The 21800-nt window shown below is 42.1% G+C and overlaps 3 long non-coding RNA genes across 7 annotated transcripts in view; 2 read left to right on the top strand and 1 right to left on the bottom strand.

Moving 5' to 3' along the window:
• LOC144578448 (uncharacterized) overlaps window positions 1-13461 on the top strand; it is a 182853-nt gene extending 169392 nt beyond the window's left edge. Inside the window, exon 8 of the long non-coding RNA XR_013524265.1 lies at window positions 13330-13461. This is a non-coding gene — a long non-coding RNA (uncharacterized LOC144578448). The remainder of the gene's footprint in view (window positions 1-13329) is intronic.
• The window catches only part of LOC128928485 (uncharacterized), a 254034-nt gene that overhangs the window by 47795 nt on the left and 184439 nt on the right, over window positions 1-21800 (bottom strand). For 2 of the 5 annotated variants that reach the window (XR_013524263.1, XR_013524262.1), the window contains exon 6: window positions 9326-9380. The exons of 2 other annotated variants lie outside the window; for them this stretch is intronic. This is a non-coding gene — a long non-coding RNA (uncharacterized LOC128928485). The remainder of the gene's footprint in view (window positions 1-9325; window positions 9381-21800) is intronic. One more of the 5 variants, XR_013524264.1, reaches the window with a different exon arrangement.
• On the top strand, window positions 1496-12750 carry LOC144578449 (uncharacterized). Its single transcript, XR_013524267.1, has 2 exons — window positions 1496-1556; window positions 9205-12750. It is a non-coding gene; the product is annotated as an uncharacterized LOC144578449 (long non-coding RNA).

Below are 21800 nucleotides of genomic sequence, written 5' to 3'. Positions count from 1 at the left end.
TCACATCTAATAATGAAAAAAGAGGGTTCTATCATGGACTATGCCACATTTGTTTTTCTTGGTGGTTGGGATAGTGGCTTTGTTAATTGCCTTTTTTGAACATACTCGCCTATACCCACAGCACATGTGCTGGATGATGGGGGCGGGGTATGGTAATCTACACTATCCATGAGCTGTAGCCAGGTGATCCAGAACAAGGACTAGCACAAAGGTGCCCGGCTGCGGGGAATACATTTTCTTCCCGAGTGCATAAAAACCACCATCAGAGAAAACTGGCTGAATAAAACTGAGTGGCCCCCAAGGATAAAAACACCTCCAACATGAGTCATTTACTCATGAAAAGTGAATAGGATACAAATGGAAAGCTTGGGCACAGGAGCCAGACTGCTATGACTTGAATCCTGGCTCCTCCATTTCCTAGCTGTTTCATCTTCAGGAAAGTGAGTTAACTTCCCCCAGCCTCAGCTGTCTATCTGTAAAATGGGTCTTATCACAGGGGCTGCCACACAGGCTTGTTTATTAAAAGAGATAATCAATATAAAGTATTTGGCGCAGAGTCTGGCACATGGTGCTCTCAACACATGGTGTTGGTGGTGTTACTATTTTTTTTTCTTTGAGACGGAGTTCTGCTCTTGTCACCTGGGCTGGAGTGCAATGATGCGATCTCGGCTCACTGCAACCTCTGCCTCCCAGGGTTCAAGCGATTCTCCTGCCTCAGCCTCCTGAATACCTGGGATCACAGGCGTGTGCCACCACACCTGGCTAATTTTGTAGTTAGAGATGGGGTTTCTCCATGTTAGCCAGACTGGTCTGAAACTCCTGACCTCCCGTGATCCACCTGCCTCGGCCTCCCAAAGTGCCAAGATTACAGGCATGAGCCACCATGCCTGGCCACTATTTATTGTTTTTCTCTTGTAGCAATGCTGAATCCAGTCCACTCCCACCTATAGTTTATGTGATGGAAGAATTAGAGACTTGAACACAGAAATGAATTACCTCTGTTAACCCTAACCCCAGAACACTGAGGCCACAGGAAATACAACCGCAGTGACCTGGACTTCTGCGTTAGTCATGATCAGTACATATTAGGTCACAGCTAGTCAATGCTTTATCACATGGTGGTGACATTTCAGTTTCATATGAGAGGGCTCTCAGTGAAGTGCGTGCACTAAAAATGCCATGCTGAAAAACACCCGTGATCTATCTTAAAGCATTGTTTCAGTGCCCTCTTGTTTTCATTTTTTTTTAAATCCCAGAGAGCAATACCATGGAATATTTCATTAGACCTTTTTATTCAAGATCCATGTTAAAAAGTAGAGGCTGTACCTCAAATACCTTTTATTTTCTTTAATAACTTGTTATGCGACCCCATTGCCTTCGAATATATCCAAAGATTATTCTGTGCTTTAATCTGAACTCACTTTGAAGCTATTTATATGTTTGGCCTGGTAACGCAATGGAGATAATAAATTCCATGCAGGTCTGACTCAGCTTCGAAAGCAGCTTTCTTAGTGACACCTTCCTCAGGATTCCCTGAGCTAACATTATGGGATCTGGTAAGTAACTTCATATTCACTCCATAGCATTTATGATCTCACAATCATTTCCTGTAGATCTAGCCTGGAAGCTAAATTTTAAAACTAGCTGTGGATTTAGAAGATGATTCATAAGCTCTGTGCATACCATGGTTATGACTGGTGGAAGACAGAGAGACTTACATCAGTCTTCTTTACATTTTAACAGCAAGGAAAATAACAGGTTAGGAGTACTTTGTATCTACCCTCCCTGGCTTCTGGCAGATTAATGAAAGCCCAATAAATTCCAACACTTTGATATCTATGTATCTGTAACGTTAAAGGCAGCCCTGGGCTGGGAGAGATGAATGTAGTAGGGCACCTCTGAGACAGCGTCTCAGTGGAGTAATGGTATTGGAGAGGTGGACAATGGGGGGAGGCTGAGGGAGTGACAGCTTCAAAGGCAGAGAAAAACACAGCGCATCAGGCAAGCAACAAGCTCTTTTTGCAACATAAAACCAAGAGGGGAGTGTGGCAGGAGAAAAACTCAGGTTATTTTCTTTTTTTTCCTGAAAACCACTTGCTGAAATAGAATGCCTCCTTCTGAATACTGATGTCACTAGACTGTCAATTTAGGTTATATTAAACTTTTTCAGGATAGCTATCCTCAAATGTCAAAGCATGTATTGGCCAGACTTCTAAGATGCGATAGCATCATTCACTAAGAAGCAGGGAATTTAGAATCGAGGTGATACTGGACCACGGAATCTCTGGGGTGGAGGCAGGAATGTGCTCAGTTAGGCAGCTGGTCAGCCCCGAGGCTGCTCGGGCATGAGGCTTCTTCTGTAGGGTCTCACGGGTGCTTTCTCATGCCTTTTATTGGAGCCATATCTAACGACTTTAAAATGTTACCCCTACATCTGTTCTGGTGAACTTCATCAATGTTTGTAACATCCAGAAAGTATTATTCAGAGAAGCTGGGGAAAAAAAAAAAAGGTCTTCTCAGATTTCTGAAAATGGGGTGGATACTGACCTATATTCAGTGCTCTAGATTAAAATTCAGATTTTGGATAAAGAAAAAAACGTTCTCTGTAATTAAAAAAAAAAAAAAAAAAACTTTTTTTTTGGCTTTTGGGGGTTGGCGTACAGAGTCTTGCTCCATTGCCTAGACTAGAGCACAGTGGCATGATCTTGGCTCACTGCAACCTCTGCCTCCTGGGTTCAAGTGATTCTCCTGCCTCAGCCTCCCAAGTAGCAGGGATTTATAGGCATGTGCCACCACACCCAGATAATTTTTGTATTTTTAGTAGAGATGGGGTTTTGCCATGTTGCCCAGGCTGGTCTTGAATTCCTGACCTCAGGTGATCTGCCCATCATGGCCTCCCAAAGTGCTGTGATTACAGGCGTAAGCCACCATGCTTGGCCAAAACCAACATACTTTATGGATCAGAAAATTGACGCTTAGATGGGGAAGGGCGAGGGGCGATCAAAGGCGAGTCTCTTTCAGTAGACTCTGGGTTTTTCCATGTAGCTGGTTGTATGCTGCACCAAGAGGCAGACCCAGTAGGTCAGTTTCCTGTGTGGACCCAGTTGCAAACCCATCTCTAAGCCAGGAGGCTATCAGGCCTCAGCAACCCATGGGAACTTAGGGTGCTCATGATTTAAGCTGGAAAGAGGTGACTAAGCTCCTTGGTCTAAGGTCTATGCAACTAACTACTCACTGTGGACCAGGGACACTCCATGGCAGACAGTGGTAGGGCTGGTCTGGGGTGACAAGTCATATCCTGGGCAAAGCAGGCTTTCTGCTAAGGGTTCCCTGGCAGAGCATGACGATGGCCACTTGGGAATGTGACCTGACAGTGGCAGAAGTCTTTGTTCAAAACCCACTCCTAAGGCCTCCCCCCAACACTGTGTTTTCTAGGAAGCCCCCTTGCTAGCCATCCCCATAAAGTTCAATGACTAAAACGTGTTTTGGTAAGTAGTTTCTCTGGGTATTTAGTGTGCTGTTTATCCTCTTTCTGTACTAATATTATAAATTGCTGAAGGCTTGCTGGAAATCAAAACTACAAATTAGAGAAAAATAGGGTAAGGGAAATGTCTTTTGATAGTCCACTTTGAAATTCAAATAATGATTTGAGACATTTAAGAATTATTACATGAATAGAGGGTAAAGAAAAGTGGCAGAATATTAATTAGGGAATCTAGCCAGTATATTTATCATAATAAAATGTTGGAAAAAGTATTATTGCATCCTCTGTGCATGCCAATATCCAAAAAGTTCATGGACTCCTACCACTGGATATAACAGCAAAAAGTCTTGAAATATAAAATAAAGGAAGCATCACAAATTAATTAGGGAAAGATACATGACTCAATACACAATGTTGGGGTATTTACTATATAAAACAAAGTCAATTTGGATCTTTGTTTCATACTTTTCTTTTTTAAAAGACACAGGGGTCTTGCTCTGTTGACTTGGCTAAAATGCAGTAGCATGACCATAGCTAACTACAGGCTCAAACTCCTGGGCTGAAGGGATCCTCCCACCTCAGCCGCCCAAGCAGCTAGGACTACAGGCACATGCTACCATGCCTGGTTAATTTTTAAACTTTTTGGTAGAGATGGGGGTCTTACTACACTTGAACTCCTGGCCTCAAGTGATTCTTCCACCTTAGCCCCCCAAAGCACTGAGATTACAGGTATGAGCCACTGTGCCTGGCCACACCTTACTTCTAATTTGGTGAGTTTAATGTTAAAAATGAAATTATTTTTTTAAAAATTAGATGAATATTTTCTAACTTCTGGGTAGGAAGGAATCCCTAAGTCTAAGGTAACAAATTATACAGAAAAAAAACAAAACAGATAAAATCACTTACTCCACTACATAAAATACAAAGGTTCTAATGAGAACACATGGACACAGGGAGGGGAACATCACATACCCAGGCCTGTCGGGGAAGGATAGCTTTAGGAGAAATACCTAATGTAGATGATGGGTTGATGGGTGCAGCAAATCACAATGGCACCTGTATACCTATGTAACAAGCCTGCACACTCTGCACATGTATCCCAGAACTTAAACCACCATGATAACAATAATAAAATATAAAGGTTCTGTATTTCCAAAAAAGTATAAGCAAAACTAAAATTCAAAGAAGCTGGGAAAAGTATTTGCCCCAAATATCTTAGACAAAAACATGCGCGTGCACACACACACACACACACACACACACTTATAAATATATCATAGAAACAGTCACACCCCAATAGAAAAGTTGATAATGGACATGAACAGGATATTTATGAAAGAAAACAACAGGCTGATACATGAACAAAGTTCAACGTTATTGGTAGAGATGAAAACATGCCACATGTCTGACAAGGAGTGAACGTTCATTAAATAGCTTCTGAGTAGATAAACCAAAAATAATGTCACCTTTTTGTCTAAAGATTAAAAAAAAGAGACTACTCAGTGCTGATGAAGATATGGAGAAAAGGACATTTCATACTTTGCCAAAATGTGGAGAACTTGGTTTAAGCTTTCTAGAAAACAATTTAGCAAGGTATATCAAGAACCTTACACTTAGCCTTCTGTCACTCAAGAAATTCACTGTAAGGAATCTCACCCAAGGAAATCATTAAAAATATGCCCAAGATTCATGTATTTGAAAGGTTAATTGCTGTAATATAAAAGTAATTTTTTAAAAAACTGGAAGCAAATTAGACACTCCCAAATTACAGAATTAGCACCATTAGAAATATTTTAAAGGCATTTTAAAGCATAGGGAGAACATGCCTGTTTTAAAAGTGGGTTAGAAAGCACCTATACAGTCCAGGTGAGGTGGCTCACACCTGTAATCTCAGCACTTTGGGAGGCCGAGTTGGGTGGATCACCAGAGGTCAGGAGTTCAAGACCAGTCTGACCAACATGGTGAAACCCTGTCTCTATTAAAAATACAGAATAAACTGGGCATGGTGGTACATGCCTGTAATCCCAGCTAATTAGGAGGCTGAGGCAGGAGAATCACTTGAACCTGGGAGGTGGAGGTTGCAGTGAGCCAAGACTGTACCATTGCACTCCAGCTTGGGCAACAAGAGTGAAACTCCCATCTCAAAAAAAAAAAAAAGAAAAGTACCTATACAGAAGTATGCTGATTCTGCAAATTGTGTGTAGGACAATACTGGAAGGAAATATACAGAAACACTAATAGAGCTTTGAGGATCAGAGGTAGTATGTGGAATCAAAAACAGTAAAATACACTACGTAGAAACAGACAGTGGTGGTTGGGGGGTGGGGGGATGGGGAGATGTGAGTCAAAGGTACAAAGCTGGAGTGATGTGGGATGAATACATCTAGAGACTCGAAGTACAGCATGAGGACCACAGTCTCATTATACTGCATACTAAATATTTCTTTTCTTTCCTTGGAGATGGAGTCTCGCTCTGTTGACAGGCTGGAGTACAGTGGTGCCATCTTTGCTCACTGCAACCTCCACCTACCAGGTTCAGGCGATTCTTCTGTCTCAGCCTCCTGCGTAGCTGGGACTACAGGCATGTGCCACCACGCCCAGCTATTCAGGAGGCTGAGACGGGAGAATTTTTGTATTTTTAGTAGAGACAGGGTTTCACCACGCTGGGCAGGATGGTTTCAATCTCTTGACCTCATGATCCGCCCACCTCAGCTTCCCAAAGTGCTGGGATTACAGGAATGAGCCATCACGCCCAGCGCTAAATATTTCTAAGTACATTTTAGGTGGGCTTAACACACATACACAAAAAGGTAATGTGAGATGGCATATTCATAGTTGGAATGTAAGTTATTATTTTGCTATGTACATGTATCTCAAACCAGCTGACACCTTAAATATACATAATAGAAAAATAAATAAATAAAAGGGGTTTTATTACAAATGAGTCAGAGTAGAATAAAAACCACCATATGAAAAATTGGAATAGCATCTCCTGCTTTGGAGACAGGTCTTCACTCAAGTCCTTATCCTCATCAGCCAACTTACCGTTGGCTCTGTGTCTTCCACTGACTCTGTCTCTGTGTACCGATGTGTCTGAAGGTCACCTCTCATCAGAGGTGTCACCTCTCATCAGAATGTCAACCTGTCCCTGCTCAAACCTGGGCTTCCTCTTGGACTGCATTTTGTGGTGAATGATACCACATGATAACCCCAGCCACATTGCCTGCATCTATCTCCCCCATTTCTACCCCAATCCATCACCACATGCGTCCCAACAGAAGCTTTCCATTTGGCCTCCTTGCCTCGACGGCCTGTCCCCCACCCCGCCCCTTCCAAGTCACTCTCTTCACTACAGCCCATCTGGCCTTCCTTTCTGAAGCACACATCTGACTGTCAAGGCTCCTGGGTAGAAACCTTCAGGCAAGCAAGGTGTGGCACTCAGACCCGTGTTCACAGTGACTGCCAAGTCTCCCATCACCCCTTCCCCCCACACACAAGTCTGCACCTCTGGACAGGCTGCCCCACCTGCCTCCCATCCAGCTAACTCCATCAAGCCTATCCCTTGGGGTCAGTTGTGACCTCCCCTCCATCAGAAGCAGCGTGGGGTGGCAGCTAAGTGTCCCAAGCCCTGAGCATGCTGTTGTCATGCTCCCATGGCACTCGTCACATGCTGTGATTCTGTTTCTGTATCTTTGTCTCCTGTACCAGACTGTGAGCACCCAGCCAGGTAGGCCCTCAGGGTTTGTAGAATGAATAAATATTTCCATTGCCCCAGCAGACCTATCCTGCTCTCATATTGAAAGGGGTACAAACCAAGATTTGGTAGCTTCCAAAGTATTACATCATCCTCACAAGTGAGACAGTCTTCCTTATCTTTAATCACCCAGCAAATGTATGTATCACATACTGTCTGTCGTGACACTACCTCCGGTTTTGTGTGAATCTGCTCACTCCTGCGAAGTCTATCACAGGAGTGTTATTCACATCACTAAACACAACCATCATTTTAAGTACTGAACACCAGGCAGTGTGTGAGGCCCTGGAATATACGTACAAACCAGACTGTTACTACCTAAAGGCCATTAGCAAGAAATCCTCCGGCCTCTGTTCACTGTGGAATAAAACCCTCAGTTAACTTTATGTTTTCCTGGAAGGGCGTGTGATTTCTGTTGCTTGTGTATCAGCTTTTCACAATTGCCCAAAATCTTTTTTCAAGTGTGACTCAAACAGAACGCCGTGATGAGTCTGATGAACACTAAGCCTTGTTTTCTTACCCCTTTATGTCATACTCCTTTTCATATACCCAAGAATCATGACTGTTATTCCCACAACAGCCTCACAGCATTGACTTAAATTTAGCTGATGAGTGATAAAGCCTTCATTTTTTAAAAATGAGGCTTTTGTACGTAACCATGCTATCTTAAATCTATCCCCACCAAATTTCTCCTGCTAATGTAGAATCATTTTTCTGCTTTGTTATAATAGTTACGAATTATACTCCTGGAACTGAGACGATTCTGAGTCCCACCTAATGTGGTAGCTTACACAATGGAAAAATGAAAAGAGCTCTCACAGTTTTATATTGTACGCAAAAGCCATAGACAAATACATGTATGAAAACTCTTCCCAACTGCTTCATGTTGAGTCTTCAGCTCTCTACCTGAATTCACAACGTACTTACAGACACACATGGTTCAATGTTGAGGGACCCTGGGCTATCTGTTTGCAGGCTCTGGTATTAACCATGCTCTTTATTTATTTAGTATTAGTCATGTATTTTCTCCACCCTTTGTCTTTGGCTCTGCACCCCCACCTAGCAACCAGAATGACTTCTTTTTGACCTGGATGCCTCCTCCTTTTTAATAACAGTGTTTCCTGGGAAGCTTAAGAACAGTAGAGTCGTCATGAGGGGTCAGTCCAGGGCAGTGTTCTTAATGGTGGGTACATAGATATGTGTCTCTGGGTCTGTAAAAGGGCAGGCGAATGTTTGCATACAGGTTTGTGGAAAACAGGTTCATGGCTTCCATCAGAATCTGAAAGGAATCTAGCACCCTGGGAAGGTTAAAACTCTAACTCTCCAGCATTCGGACATAGGACAGCACACTGAATAAACAGCACCAGCATGCCTGACTCAACCTTCTACTAAGCTACCTCCCAAGGGAATGAGAAATTCGATAGTAATTATATACCAGCATCTTTTGGAGGGCAGCTGTGCTCACCAGTATACCACCAACACGCCAAACACCTCTTGAATAATTAAGATCATAATTTGAGGGTATGATGCGGGGGACGTCCGGCATAGATGACATTATATCGAGGCCATAACTAACACTTTAAATATCAAAGCTATCTTTTCTCAGTTTCTGCTTTTATCCACTTGCAACATACTTTCTTTGTCCTCTTCTGATACTTTTAGCTTATTTGATAACATTGGTTGAAAACCAAAGTATCATGAATTTTGTGAGTAGCTCAAAGCACACGGCTTTCATTACCTGTTGGTAATTATATTATTTTTTCCAGAATATACTGGCGCCTTGTACACTTACTTGTGTTTAAATGGCATTACAAATATCCTTTTAGTGTACGTATGTCAAAACCAAAGCTGCCTTTAGGTCAGTATGCTGCAAAAATCTATCAGTATACATCTTAATTCTTAACTTTCATTGTCGTCTATGTGTTGTCTTTTAGAATCATTATCACATCCACAGTATTTTCTATAGGTCAATATGCAATGCACTGGAAACGTACTGGGGGAAATGCTCTTCAAAGCATTTCCCTAGACGAAGCACCATTTAGGCATTTAGAAGCAAGAAATAGTGAAATCAGAAAATGCTGTCATACCTACTCACCACTGAACGGTCGTACGAAGGATCCCCAAGCGCAGGCTGGACTCATCCTGGAAGCAGAGGATTGGATTCCATCAGGAGAAGAGGCAAGTGGAAATGCCAAATGCCAGCGCTCCCTCTCACCAGCTCATCTTATTTAGCAGACACAGATTTTGGAATCCTCCAGGACTAACAATAAAAACCACACTAGGTTGTTTTCCTAATTCCTATGAAATGAGTCAGTAGGTCAAACATCTTATCCACTCTGGAGAGAGAACAATTCCTTGAGCTCCACTCCCTGTTTCCAGTAACCCTATTCCCCGTCTGGGCCCCTGGATAGCAGTGCTGCCAATAACGCATAGAGACCCCACCGGGCTCTGAAAGAGCCATGTCGTGAGATCGACAGAAAGTCAGCTGCCTTCATGGGATAGTTTCCCTTATGAATATTTAGGAAGAAAAAAGTCCACTTAAGAGTAACAGGAGGATCAAGTTTCTTCATTTAAAGAGTCAGCATAACTTTTTCTCTGTTGAGACCATTTATTTCTTTCATACCGGAGGACCTGAACGATGCTGAAAATAAATATAGAAAAGGAGTAACTGTACCTTTAAAAGCCCCCACAAACCACTTCCTTCTGTAAAACACTCCTTCCTCCTCCACAGGTCTAGTATATTCAAAAGATTCACTGATTATTCGAAGAATTCATATTCTTAAAAACCCTTCACAACTGTCTGTGAGTCCTGCAGTTCCATGCTCTGTATCATATAAAGCAGAAGTGTTTAAGAGTTTGCTAGCTATCCTTTAAATCCATGACTCAAGACGACCAACACTGGGTTACCAATAATCTTCAGAAACTACCACCTACTCACCGAGTGTAACCGTTCTTCTAGTTAGCGACCTTTGCATAGGAAATCACCAGCTCCTGGCAATGAATCCATACTTCCAAGAACTCACGCATTCAGGCAAATATATGGACATACATCTCTAAATAGACATACAGAGGTCTGCCGTGACAGTTCAGTAGGAGACTGGAAATACTTTTGCTTTCTGTATCGACAGTACTTTTTTTCCTTTTTAAAGAGAAGGTTTCGTTTTGATCTTGAGAAATTCTGATAAAACCACCAACTGAAAACCTGCCATTATAAAGGAGGGATTTCACAACATTCATTCCAAAAAACTGTGGCTATTCATTTCTGGAAGTGATTCACTGCAAAAGAATCGCTGTTTGGGGGTGGAGGGAGCGTTGATTTTTAGAAGCCAGCCTGCCCTCTGAAAAGTGAGCAGGAACCTCCGAGATGGCAGCCACGTGCCTTCTGACCCCCAGCCCTGCCCCCTGAATCACCACCCCTCGAGATGACATGCAGTGACCAATTTCCTCTTAAAACTCCCCTCTGTATACAAAAACCCTATGATCCATGCACCCTGCGTCTAATCCTCTGCGATGGGGCCAGTCTGCAGATCCGTCTGGGCAGGCTGCGGTAGCATTCTCCACCTGCCAACACTCAGTTGCTGGTGAGTAACCAGCATACGGACACTCACTTCCTGTGAGTATTTCTGAAAGAGCTTATGATATTTCCTTTTAAAAAAAAGTGGGGAAGAAAGCCACTCAGGGAGGAGAAGCAACTTCAACAAGCACAGCTAAAAGCATGCAACGTGATCGCTGTTGACCAGACACGCCTAATTTTAATTTGGTTTCTCAACCCCTGTGTAATTAAGACAGCCCAAAGAGAACAGCATCAAGAGGGGGAAAAAAAAAAGACATTTCACAAATGCTTAGACCTTCAGTGCGCGTGACCAGAAAAGTAATTTTAAGATTCAAGCGAACCAATCTGAGGCTGGCTGGAGCATTAACCCTTCAAGGAAAGAGAAAGAGTTATTTTTGTGTGTGCCCAAATTTCAAATACGGAATTCATCTTCCCGACAAGGCACTAAGATGCCGAAAATCGGCCTCTAAATGCCATCCCCTGAGCTTATGAGATGAAAAAACTTTTTCAGATTTGTCCATGACGGAGACAGAAAAATACCTATTTATGAGACCCAGCCACATTAACAGAGCAGCCGACACCGTGTTCACACTCGGCACTCTTTGAAAACCGACCACTAAGGCTAAAATGTGACATTTTGTATTTCTCTCGGCTGTAGTCAAACCTGTTCATTTATGTCAGAGAGAAGAGCAGCATTTCTTGACAATTGGGCCAAGTGGGTAAGAAAAATAGCTTTTATCCCACCTTACAGAGTATCAATGGTGACAAAGCTCACTTTCTGAAATCAGTAGACGTTTTGCTGAAAGAACAGATTTTTCAGAGCCTGTCCTTCAGCTTCAGGCTGTGAATGTGCTTCTAACTTGAGGCCTCCATGTGCCTACATGGTGGGGAGGGGGGCTTTTGAAGGAGGAAGGAGGAAAATACAAGCTTCTACTTAATGGGCACTGAAGGATAAAACAAATCACCCAAATCCACACCTGTATTTATCGCACAATACACGGAAGCCCTTAACCTGTAACATGGCAGCACTTTGCCACTCAGACCCCAACTCTTTTATTTCACATTTTTGGACACTCAAGATAAATATTTAAAAAATATATAAAAACATAATCTGCAATTTATACTCTGGAAGGGAATTTTCACTAATGTGATTTTTTTTTTTTTTTTTGAGACATTCCTATTGCCCAGGCTGGAGTGCAGTGGCGCAATCCTGGCTCAAAGAAGCCTTGACTTCCTGGGATGTGATACTCTTTTATAATCTTTACCAAACTGATATTTTAACAAGAAGAATATGGAAATCATTTGCCTGATATACTTCATTTATTTATTTTAGAGATACGGTCTCACTTCATTTCATCTCAGCCTCCAGAGTAGCTGAAACTACAACTAAGCACCACCATGCCCAGCTAATTTTTTTTTTTTTTTTTTTTGGTAGAGACAACACCTTGCTGTGTTGCCCAGGGTGGTCTCCAACTCCTGGCCTTTAGCGATTATCCCAATTGGGGGTGAGTAAAAATAAAAAAGCACCTATAATTGGAAGTAAATTTTTATTTTAGAACAACTACACGACATAATAGTCATCTCCTTAGCAGCTGCCCATGAGACCTTATGAACCTCCTCAGTAGAAAAAAAGTATTCTTTGATACAGTCAAAGAAACAGAAACCCTTTACATGGAGAGCAATTTTAAATATCTACAATTTTAAAAAATCCCATTGATACTGATCTCAGCAAAAGAATAAGCATTGATGACAGGCCTGACCACCACTCAGTGATTAGAGTATCGTCTCTTCTCTCTTACTTAGAAGGGAGCTTCCCTCTCCCACTATGTCAGGTATACACACAAGTTCACAGCTCTGTTTCTGCGCAATTTGTTCCTATTTCAGAAAAGTTCCCCTTAAGTCCTGGGCAGCCAATGCAGAAGTTTTAAAAAGAGGAAAAGCAGAGCAAAACAACAAAAAGATCATGAAATGGCAGCCTGGGGGTAGGGGGAAGCAGAGAGAACATGAATCTAACAGATGCAGCAGTTGTAAAAAAACTGCTATCCTTTAGAAACTCCTGTTGATTTGGGGACCTAAAGGGAGCTGTTTCTAAGGCTGGATATTGAGAACGTGATTAAACCATGGAGGCTGGCCAGCTCCTTGCTAGGCCGTGGACATCATTCAAGTGCTATGGAGTCTACCCTCTCCAAACAAAGGAAAACCTGTGACAAATGTCCTTCATGTTTAACATTTACTCAGTTCTCTCTTAAACAATGAAACGGAGTGCACTCTTTCGTGGCACTTTTATAGGCAGGGGAGAGAGTGGTCTCACAACAGAAGGGCACCAGCCACTGGGACGTCCTAAGGCGGTGTTCAAGTTCCGGTTCATCTTTTTGCTGATTTGCTGTGGTGCATATCACCCAACCTCTCTAAGTCAGTTTAATCATCAGCAAGAACAGAACACTGGCATGCAGGGCCAGCTCCGAAGCTATATTGTCCATTCGCTTAATCTTCACAGCAGCCCTGGAGGTAAGTTCTATTTTTATCCTCTTCCTACAGATAAGGAAACTGAGGCCCAGGAAGACTAAGGATGCACCCAGGTTACACAATCAGTAGGTGGTGGAGCCAGGATTCAGAGCCAGGAAGCTTGACCTTGAGAGCCTGCCCTCAGCATGTCTGCCAGTAACACCCAGGTTGGCTGCCCAGCAAGGAAAACAGCAAGTAGGAAGCTACCTTAAAACCTACAAAGACTATAAAAACACAAGTCAGATTTTTAATCATGTCACATGCAGATATATTCTCTGTAAAAATTTAATGAAGATTCAGGGCAACTCAGCAGTGGTAACTCTGTTGATCCTCTGAAAACAGTTTCACGTAACTTGCAAGTTACTTATTTGCACACAACGTGTGGTTCTGAGTTTTACAGGTAGAAGGGATGGGGAGATCCTGTTTTCAGTTGGGGTGGTTCAGTGGGGCTCCCAGACACAGAGCTAAAGGTTCACTTCATCCTTTAACTCCCAGCCCAATGATGCACCACTGTGTCACAACCACAGGTGGCTATGAAGGCATCTCGATGGAGCTCTACATTTTACTCTGTCAGGCATCCATCCATTTGTTCACATAATTCGTGTGTGTGTAATATTAACCTTCAGAAACCAAGGTCACTTACAGTATTTTTCTCATTACAACTTCTTCAGGCTTTAAGATGAAAAGGATGAAGAAAGAAGTCTTTTCTAAATATTTTCTTCCTGCAATTTGCTTTTTTATTCAAGGAAAAACAAAGCCTCTATTCAAGTTCTGCTTATGATGAATGTAACTGAAGTTCCATCTGATTCTTTGCTTTAATCTATAAACTTGTTCACAGGCAACAGCCTCTTCGACATCCGCAGGCTGCTCCTCCCAAGTGCCTGCAGATCATGGCTGCAGGAGTCACTGGAAGGAGCCTGCCTCAGAGGCAGTTTGGAGGCTTCCAGGCTTTAACATGAAAAATGATTTGGTCATTTAAGACAGAGTGTCGCTCTGTTGCCCAGGCTGGAGTGCAGTGGCACGATCATAGCTCACACCAGCCTCAAACTCATGGGCTCAAGTGATCCTCCTGCCCCAGTTTCCTGAGTAGTTGGGACTACAGGTATGTGCCACCACATCTGGCTATGATTTTTGATATTTTTTTTGTAGAGAAGGGGTCTTGCTGTGTTGCTCAGGCTGGTCTTGAACTCTTGAATTCAAGCAATCCTTTCACCTTAGCCTCCCAAAACACTGGTTCACAGGTGTGAACTACCAGGCCTAGCCTATTTACTCTTGAAGGAAAAAGTAAGTTTTTATTTCGTTTTCAAGCCTTTCATGTTCCTTATTATTTTTGCTTAGAATCTTTTCATGGTTTTATGTCTTGTTGGGTCACAGCAAAACACGTAGAGCCTCTTTCTAAAACAGACATTTACTGACCAAAAAAAAGTTAAGAGAAGAAAAAAAGGAGACCAGCCAGGTATTTAGTTCTATTTAAGAGAGCAAAGGTGACTGTATGCAAGATTCTGGAAAACTTACGTACGTTAAATTTATGAGCCAGCACTTTTCCCCCAAAGATTTATTTGGTGTGAAATGTTACTTCCTGTACTGTAATCATAAAATCAAAGTTACTTACTCCTGTCATAACCATTCACATGCTTCCTGCCATAAAAACTGAAACCTGGCTGGAATATTAAACATGCAAAAAACTTTAAGTTCAGGAAGTGACTGTATGTATTATACACATTAAGTTCATATTCCAATCTAAGAAAGAGCTAAAACACGCCTACTTAGGAAAACGAGTATTATGTTTTATCATCTGGAATGACTAATCCCACCACAGCCCATGCAATGGACTTTAAGGGTAAAAAGGACTTTCTCTTTTGCACCTAGCTCAGTCCATAGTTTTGTGGGGACTGTCAGTCTACCGTGTGTAGTAGGCTGAAATATACTTGCACACGGCCCAGAGTTAAAATCGTAAAGATCCAAAGACTTACTTAGGGTAGATGCGCACACTTTAAATGTGTGTGCACATTTTTCTTTGATGCTTGCCTACTTCTAAAAGAACACAGGCTTCTAAATGCTTAAGCTTCTGTGTGTCGGGTGGGAAAATCAGAGCCAGTGTACACATCCAATGATAGAAGAAAGTGTGCGTGAACAGATTTGTTTACAAAACAGGGCCCAGCAAAGTCTGTCTCTCAGTGCCTCGGCACGATCCATTCAACAAAACAAACACACAAACAAGGATCTAGGGAACTCGCTCTTCCTTCTGATGAAGGTGTAACAGTCTGCGATTTTAACTGGGCAGTAAATTACGACATAATCACGTGACCCAGGCTTGAATCGGAGATATGCCAACAAATCTAGTTTAATGCAAGTGCGCGCGCGCACACACACACACACACACACACACACAGAGAGAGAGAGAGAGAGAGAGAGAGAGTTATAGTTAGTACACTGCCTTCAGGTCTCCTTCTGTGGCATTAATTTCAAATCTGTATCTTCAGCAGTAGCTGCCCCTCCTGCCTATATCCTTAACATATTTTTATCTGGATAGGGCAGTCCCTTTAAATTCATCATGAAGCAAAAAACCAACCCCATTCTACTGATTTTACTTAGTTTATTGTATAGCTGTTCTACCAGGCTTGCAAGTTTGGCCTCTGGACTCCCTTTTTCACTGAGCCGAGCTGAGCCATTCTGTTACTAAGTCTAGTCAATGCTTCCTTTCAGTGTCTGCTGCCTCCATCCTCTCCCTCCCACTCCCGTTTCCAGTCACCAGGGTGCACCTTTTTCTCTGTTCTGGGACAGGTGAGACAGCCTTTATAATTGGTTCCCTTGCCAGCGAACAAACACTGCAGTGAAGAAACACTGCAGGCAGTAGGAAGGTTGGGTTCTAGGCTGGGCTGTGCCCGAGCCAAACCATGTGATGCCAAGAAAGGACATAATATCCTTGGGCCTTAGTATTCTCTCCTATACCATGAAGAAAACAGCTATCAAATGTTATTAGCTGATGCACAGCATATACAGTCACCAATTATGGTCATCTAAAATGTAGTGAAATGCATGTCGCTATATTCCTCAAAAGCTTTCTATGTCTTTGCAATGTCTAGAGGGTAAAACTTAAGCTCTCTAGCTTCTGGGCTTATGTAAAGAATTAAATAAGTGTAAAAGTCTCCTATAAAATGCAAGGTACCACACAAAAACAATAGCCCTAATGATGACTATTTATTAAGCTCATGCACAGGGTATTACTTGGGGGTTTTATATCCATGGTTTCTAATCCTCATGACCACGATGCAAGGCTGGTTTTATTACTCTACATAAAAGATCAAGAATCTTAGGTTCTGTGAACAGCGCACCCAAGGTTGCAGGACTCAGTGAAGTGTCAGGGGTGGCTTCCAAATCTACATGTGATAAAGTCTACTAAAGCACGCTGAGTACTTTAAATATAACACAGTACTTGGCAGGGGGTGGGGATTCATTACTTGGGTAATCATTATTTGAATCCCTGTAGTTACCAAGTTGCATAAGGAAACAAAGTTTCCTTATGAAAATACTGACAAATACGCGATCACTTATTGTTAGTTCTCATTAACATCAGAATCTATTCTTGCTCGCTTTCTGGTTGAATAATGTCATACAATAAAATGAAAATCCAATGTAGTTAACTTGTAAGGTGAAATCGCAGATTTTCACACAGTTGATAAAAATGATATTGGAGAACGGCATGAGTCAAACAGTGTCACTTACAAATAAGGATGAAAGACAGTTTCAACAGTTAACGATTGAAGAAGAGAAAGTCAACAGAGGTGATTATGTGAGAGGTAGACTCTTCAACAGAACAGTCTGTATATTGAAAGATTAAGAGAGTCCTTGGGGAAATTCGAATGCTTGTACAAAAATCATCCTCTTCATATGATTCTGCTTTCAAGTCAACATTCAATCTTTCTTCTAAGAAATAACATGCTGTGCATCATATCTCAAATTTCTATTATATAAAACTAAGCTTCAACTTCTGTTTTATTTTTTTCAAGACTTAATCCAAATAAGATCTCTCTCTCTCTTTTTTAAGTGACTTTAAAAATATCTGACTCAGTTTTAAGTAAATCCTCTTAAAATAGTAGTAGTGGTCTGTTATCGGTTACCTTCAGATAACAGGCACCTCCTGAAATAGTGGCAACAGGAGAAAAAAGAAGAAAATGATTAACTGAATGCAACTAGTAGCCAACAAAGAATGAACTAATTCTTCAGCCCACAATGGAAAGCAGTGTCCTAGTTTTTCTCTCATTTCCAGATCTCAGGCTCACCCAGACCAAAGCACCCAGCAAGAAGCCATGTTCAGCATCCCCACCCCATTCCCACCACTGTATCTATACCAGTGTGGATATGGCATTTGTATGGCATCAGGCCGGACCCTGGGCAGGTTTGAATGCCGAGGCAAAACTAGACGGCGGCCCTGTAAACCCTCTGTCTGAATCCTAACTTTACATAATTCACTCCATCCATTCTGTCTTCATCCAGTTATCTGAAGATCTCCACTTTTTTTTTCAGAAGACGAGTCAGGGATCTGGAAGAATTCTGTCGTATAATAACCCGCTCTTAAAAGGCACCCCTGTGTATCACGATCCTTTCTAAGTAAGATGTGTATACACACTGGTGTACATATCAAATAGTTTTGGTTCCTGCAAATATTCTTCCTTCAACGATTCAGAGATGGGCTATTCTGAGAAAGATTTATGGGGATTTGTAACATAAAACCTCAAATGTGCATTGAGTTAACCAAGACAACTCTGGAACACAAAGTGTGGTTGTAGGAACCTTGCTTTTTCTAGTGACTATAATCTAATCCAAGAATCTAATAAAATAAAGTTGTCTCTCATGCCAGAAAGAAACCCCAGAAGATATGTCCTCAGAAAATTTAGTCTGAAGTTGGTCAGTTCTAATGCAGTCACTCTAAGTGATCAGAACTTCATTAGTGAGCTTTTGGCCTTGCAGGATTGATGTTTGCTACAGAGATCTTTGCTTGCTCCTTAGGAGAATTCTGTGGCACTGTGAAATAGCTCCTTTTCTCTGAAAAGCAGGTGTTACTCTTCATTAAGAAAACCCTGGAGTTGTGATCCATGCGTTATACTTGTGAGTCTTTCTCATGTATGTGCAAAATACATTCAATAAGGCACGGTGCAAGATTAATATATTCACACATACAAGAGCCTTTCTGGAATTCAGAAATCTGAAATTGGGGAATGGGGTGAGCAGAAGTGAGATGGGAAGGAAGAGGTGGCACTTCAGCGGTTTTGAACTTTGACTGTGATCCCAAATCCCTTTTTAAAAAAGGATTTTGTAGCACTGACCCCAAAGGCAGCACAAAGACATTGGTGAAGTGTGTATTAATCGAGGTCATTGAGGATATTATTTTCTCCTTTTTAAGACTCTGGCCAGAAGCTGAATATGCCAGCAGCGAACGCAGGCAGTGCTGCTGTTCCCTTCACAGTCCTCGGAGGCAGTGAAGCCTGTGCTTGAGACGCGCAGGGTGGAATGCTTGTTTTGGAGAGCATTCAGTGGATAGCATTTGGTTTCCTCCATTTAACCAGGTCACCCAGGCATGGAATGCACAGCTTTGCCAGACAGAAAGCGCTTTGGATGCCTGAGAAACAACAGCTTGTCCGGGCTACTGATGCGGAGAGAGGCCACGGTTTCCTTTTTCTCTGCTCTGAATGGCAGCCTTGACGTCACAACAGCTAGGAACCACTGGAGGGACAAATAACAAGGCACAAGCCAGAAGCGCCCTGCTCTATCGCAGGGGCAGGGCCATTTTCATCCAGTTTCGATGTTTTCTGCGGCTGCTGCGAGACAGCAGGAGCAGAGACAAATGACTGGAGCTTTGGGCATAAAGGAGGTCTCTCTAGGCTGATCAAACAGCCTCTGCCCAGTGCTAATTGCCTTCATGGAACCTGGATAAACTATAGTTCCTGAATCAAACTTGTTTCTGACAAACTAGACTTCCCAGGGAATGGGTGTAGTGATTTTGCTGATGGTTCAGACATTGGCACTTTCCCTGAAGGGCTCAACTTCCCGTGTTTAAAAGCAAACCTTTTCTAACAGGCGCTGGCACGTAAGCATCCCAGAAAATACAAGCAGCTCATGAAAGCAGGCAGTCTTCGCAAGAGACCCGACTGATTTTCTGGGATAAAAACATCCTTTTAGGGATTTTATAATTTAAGTTTGAGCAATTAAACATGTGCATTAGTACCCAACTGCAGGTGTTTGAACAAATGAGTGAAAAACGCTCAGAGGCTGGCAGGCTTCACTCACCATTATCGAAAATGAATTGTCTGTGTAAGTCATCAGAGCAGTTTGAAAAGCATGATCTTTCATGTTTCAGCCTCACATCAAAATTATAAATTATATTTAGCTATGTGAGTGTCAGATCACTTGTTTCCACGATCAATGCCACGTTGGGCAATTTGCAGATGGGATCTGAAAGTATCATCCGCGACTTTCACGGAACAGAAAAGAGCTTTCTTGCCACGGATTTGCCCTGAGTTCAGTCCTCTGCCTTTGGAGCGCTGACAGCTGTCACCAAACCCAAACCCCAGTCCGAACCCATAGTGTTCAAGGTACTGTGGGAAAGCTAATTCTGGAAAACCACAGGCTGGAGGGTTGTCTTTGAGGGGTGTGTGTGTATCCACATGCGCTGGCAGTGTGTGGATCCAGCCCAACATGTGGAGGGGCAATGGAAGCACCTGTTCTCATGACTCCTGTGCTCCTATCTGGAAAAATTCAGCAGAAGAAACAACTGTTCTGAGACCCTCAGTCCCTTTTATCAGCTCTTTCTTTGCTTAATCGAATGAGCAGCTCCCCAAGCACTCTTTCCCTGAGGTCATGGTGTCAATCTTATTTCATGAGAATAATCTACTATGAAGATTTACAAAAACAAATGTCACTTACTACCCTACACCACAATCTAGCCCTCTGCCTCCAGGCTTTCCTGACAACCCATGCCCTCAACAGGGACATGAGGTCTGTTCTGGAATCCGGTCTTTGGACTCAAATTATTTTACCTGGATAGATAACTAAGTTTTGTGTCTTGTTCCTGCTGTTTAAAAAAAAAAACAATCCCAGTATGTTCTGTGATTAAACACTGGAGAAGATAAAGCAAAAATAATTTTGTAACTACATCTTTCTTTTCCAAGTGGCAGTTATGCCTGAGAAGTAAAATCTACTGTAGCCCTAATGCTGTTTCTATCTTATAAGAGCTTTTTGTAGTGTAAGAACTATAATTACATTTCCTCTGAACTGTTTTATTAAACTTAAGTTTTCAAGAAGAGAATGATAACATTTCTCAAACCATTATGTTTCCAAAGGGAGGACAATTTATTTTCATTGTTCTGGCACAAAGAAAGACAGAATGAGAGGGAAAGTGTCTTTCAACCTGTATCCTGATTAGAATTTTTTAATGTTCAAATTCCTGGTTATAAACTGCAGTAAACAATTAGTCATTCATTAACAAGCAACTATTGAAAAGGCGATATTTAAAAGAGAAAAAATAAAACATGTGATTAAAACTCCACACACGTCTTCACTTCAAGGCAAACGCAGTGGCCATCTGGGTATTTAGAAGGTGCCAAATATCATTGGGATCTAGATTTAATTCATGTTATAAAGAAAGCACTGTATTTAATTTGTTCACAAAAGATCTAGAACCTCACAGAAATGATGGCGACGTGAACTTTTACCATTAAAACGAGACCTTTATTTTAAAGTTATTTAAAGATGTGATCAATCACAAACACGAACGACTTTCAATGCTCCAGTGTTCTACTCTGAAGGAGACAAGTTGTAAAGATCATTTTCAGCTTTCACAAATTCTTTCTTTAATTTTCTCCTCTATTTGTAAATGTTTAAAAATTTGTCAGTTTAAAAGTCCTGGGTGCTTTAAGAAAGAAGGGCCTAAGAAGAGACAAGACTTTTCCCGGGGTATCCAAAGAGAGATCCGGAGAACTTAAATGCTGGACATGTTACCTGGACTAAAGGCATTCATTGCTTGCTTTATGGTGAGGACCGGGAAGACCTGACTTCCACAGTCCTCTTTCCAAGTGGGAGAAAACAGGACACGCACTGTGCCAAGCAGCTTCCGGCACCCACGCAGCACCCTTCCAGCACCCATGCAGAAGTACCCATGCTCTGAAGTTAGGCCTGAACTCGCCACCTTGCCACCGAGGGCTCCCCAGCAGGGCAGGGATGGGAACTTTCCTGCTGTCACATGCTCCCTGGCCTCCTGAGTCCTGCAGGGACAGCAGACTACATCCCTGTTTTCAGTCTGAGGACACTCATGGGATTTTTCCAAGAATTTTCTTCAGGAACAGACACTATTGTGAATACCACATAAACGAGCTCTCTCTTTTCCAGTTCCTCTTTTGAAAATGGTAGAGAATCAGCATATCTGGCTCTAAGTTAACTTGTTAAAAAAATAATAATACATTTTTTAAAAAGTTTCAGTTTATCACACTCAACCACAGTTATCTTCC

Source organism: Callithrix jacchus, chromosome 11 (assembly GCF_049354715.1).
Source record: "Callithrix jacchus isolate 240 chromosome 11, calJac240_pri, whole genome shotgun sequence".
Lineage (NCBI taxonomy): Eukaryota > Metazoa > Chordata > Mammalia > Primates > Cebidae > Callithrix > Callithrix jacchus.
The sequence above is the reverse complement of the archived record's forward strand: the minus strand, read 5'-3'. Positions and strand labels throughout refer to the sequence as shown.